We start from the raw sequence: 3,586 nt of genomic DNA on the forward strand, positions 1-3,586 counted from the left end.
GATTAATTTCATGGGCCGGATTGGACCCCCTGGCGGGCCGATTCCGGCCCACGGGCCGTACGTTTAACAACCCGAGTTACCGTGTCCGTTAGTCCTTTTACATGAATCAGCTGTACAGGACTGTCCCAGAAAATTAGAATATTATGATCAAGTTCTTTATCTTCTGTAATCCAATTAAAAAAAACAAAAATTACTTTTCATGATATTCTAATATTTTGAGATAGGATTTTTGAGTTTTCTTAAGATTCAAGCCATAATCAGCAATATTAAAATAATAAAAGGCTTGCAATATTTCAGTTAATTTGTAATGAATCCAGAATGTATGACATTTTTGTAATTGCATTACAGAGGATTAAGAACTTTATCACAATATTCTAATTTTCTGATACAGTCCTGTATTTGTAAACAATAATAATAATTTCTCCTTTATTAATCTCCTGTGGGGATATTCGTTCTCTGCAAGTAACCCATCATGGATGAACCGTGAGCAGTTGGCTGCCGTCCACCAGCTCCCGGGGAGCAGTTTGGGGTTCAGTATCTTGCTCAACAACACTTCGACACACTCGGAGGGGCCGGGAATGCAACCGGGAATGTTCGGTTTCAAAGACGATCGCTGAACATAAATGCGTTTTAATCGCAACATCTTTATTGATGAAAGAGGTAAAGAAATGGGTTCAAGGAGAATGGGTGGAGAAAAGTGTCAGAAAAATATCAGCCAGAATGAAAGGAAGGTTGTACAAGACAGTGGTGAGACCAGCGATGCTGTTTGGACTAGAAACAGCGACGATGATGAAAAGACGGGCGGCAGAGCTGGAGGTCGCAGGGATGAAGATGCTGAGGTTCTTTTTGGGAGTGACCAGGATGGATAGGATCAGAAATGAGTCCATCAGAGGGACAGCACATGTTAGATGTTTTGGAGAGAAGGTCAGAAAAGCCAGACTGAGATGGTTGGGTCACATATAGAGGAAGGATACTGAAGATATTGGTAGACGGATGTTGGAATCAGAGAGAGAACCCTAACGTTCTCTTTATTGTCAAGACGACGTTGAGAAATGACGCTCAACCCTCCTGGATTCGCTGTACATTTCACCAACGCGCCGCTCCGCTGCGAGTTTTCTTCTTCTTTTTTATTCTGCGTTGTACCAGAATGGACTGGAACAACAGAATTTCACAGTAATTCCGTGTTGCAACTGTGATCCCGCTCTTCCTGTTCTCCTTCTCGGGGGCTTCCATCATTTCCAAACAGCTGTCACTGTAAACCGTGCCAAGCCCTAACCACAACCGACCAATCACCGGCCAACTGTGTGTCTGGATCTAGGCAGCCCTGTTTAACAGCGTCGGTTGCCAATGACTCTCTTTCTCTCTCTCTCTCTCGTCTTTCACTTTCTGTTTCTGTCTTTCTCACACCAGCCAACAAGCCTCAATATGCGCCCGCCAGCAGTACCAAAATACCAATTTAGACACATCCTCTTATGAAACGGGCCCTTCTCCCATATTATTTCTACGCGTTTCCCAACACTTCTCATTGGAACAAACAAAGCGTTGCCTCATCTGATGAGGAGCCGGGGTGTTAGTAAACCCTCTCTCCACGGACGCCGTGAAGCACACTCGTGGAGAGGAAAGCAGAGTGACTCAGAGACAGTGGGAGAGGTGAAAATGATATGACAGAGGCCCGTATTTAGCAGAGAACATTCATTTGTGAGAGGTAAGCGGTGCGAAAACCCGCTCGCCGGTGGACGGTAAGGAGGGGATGATTGATGAAATGGAGGACCTGGATCTAATAGAATAAAGAAAAATCACATTTGCAAGATTTTCCTTTTCACTCCCAGGTTTTGATTTATACCGAAACCTGGTATACTGTCGCTTTGTAGCAGTCACAGTAATTGGATGTACAATGAGGAAACAATAACAACATAAATATGTATTACTCTTATTTGCTCTTACATCCCTGATGGCTTTTTCATTGTCCTCCAGATGATCCAAGTTCAAATCAAATATCCTCTATATTCACCCGCTGCGCCGCTTTAATACCGTAATGTCAACCTGATTGTGCAGAAATGCAACAAAATCACGGAAAAGGTCATGTTGTGCTGGAAAACTCCGCCTCAATGCGGTAAAGACTTAATGACCTATTCAAGGGATGTGAATTCCAAAGTATTTCACCTACAGCCCGCAGGAATTTAGGGATTTAACTGCCACGTACGGCCGAAGATTTTTTTTCAGCACCCTCATGTTTCTCTTCAGACCGTACAAATCTTTCGCCTTTTACTGAAGATTTCTGCGGACAAGAACAACATGACGTTTGCAGAATATTTTGATAGAACCGAACATTCCTGGTTCGATTCCCGGCTCCTCCTAGTGCAAGGGGTCGGCAACCCGCGGCTCTTTCATTCTTACACTGCGGCCCAGAGTGGCTTGGGAAAATAAATTATAACTATTTCGTTGAAGTGTATTTTATTTGCGTCAGTTCCTTTTTTTAATTTTAGCTCTAAATTGGAAGATTGTTGTGATCTTGAAATATTAAAATAAAATTATATTTATATTTATTTGATTTATTATGATAAATCAAATTTATTATTTTATTTATATTTATTATGATATTTATTTTTATTATATTTATTATTTTTCGACGCTCAAAATGCTCGACACACTCACGGAAGCCGGTATACCCGCCGAGATACCGTTAATTTGTCGAGACTTTCAACTACATGTAGGAAAAATATGAAAAAGCAACATATGAAGTGGTATCTTTATTTTAGACGTCAAAAAGTAACTGCCAGTGTTTTCTTTTCCGTGGAAACGGGGTTCAAATGGCTCTTCAGGTGTTGAAGGCGTTAAAGGTTGTCGAACCCTGTCCTAGTGCGTCAAAGTGTTGTTGAGCAACAATCCTTAAGTGTTTCCCTCACGGTCCATCCATGATGGGTTCAATGCAGAAAACCAATTTCCTGCAAGGGATTAATAAAGTAGAAGAAGAGCCAACGTGCGTGAATTCTCGGCCAATTTATTCATGAAAGCTGCCGACGACGCTTAGGTTTGGACTTGGTGTTTCAGTATCACATCTTCCCAGATGGGCGTCTCAATTCTGACTCGGTTCAGAGCCGACCAGGAACCAAATACATTTGAGAGCTCATCCAAAACCTCACATTGATTTCTCAACAGAGGGTTGCAACATAGGTTTTACTTCTGGCTAAGATAAGATAAGATAAGATAAGATAAGATAAGATAAGATAAGATAAGGTAAGATAAACTTTATTGATCCCCATAGGAGAAATTCTTTTGTCACAGCATAATTTCAAATATAAATATAAATAGAGAGACAGTTAGAAGACAGAAAATAGCAAAGACATCCAAGATAAATAGACAGCAGGAAGAACAACAACAGCAACCACATTGGGGATAAGAATGGACGACGGAATGGAACGGAAAGGGTGTAAAATAAACGATCGAAACTAAATGACAATATAAATAGAGTGACAATAGCAAAGACAAGAATAAAAGAAATTAACAAAAATAGGCAGGATGCGTGTGGGCTGGGACCAACAAGGATAAAAAAGACAGCAGAGTTAGGGCATGACGTGTGAATGGG

At 41.2% G+C, this 3,586-nt stretch overlaps 1 non-coding gene across 1 annotated transcript; it reads left to right on the forward strand.

The window, feature by feature from the left end:
- The first annotated feature begins 2,226 nt into the window (after window positions 1-2,226).
- Window positions 2,227-2,343, forward strand: LOC147222339 (U5 spliceosomal RNA). The gene has a single exon (XR_015107828.1). It is a non-coding gene; the product is annotated as a U5 spliceosomal RNA (small nuclear RNA).
- The last annotated feature ends 1,243 nt before the right edge of the window (window positions 2,344-3,586 follow it).

The sequence above is a fragment of the Fistularia commersonii genome, chromosome 21, assembly GCF_037954325.1.
Source record: "Fistularia commersonii isolate RoL2024-O1a breed Wild chromosome 21, RoL_Fcom_v1.0, whole genome shotgun sequence".
NCBI classification, from domain to species: Eukaryota; Metazoa; Chordata; class Actinopteri; order Syngnathiformes; family Fistulariidae; genus Fistularia; species Fistularia commersonii.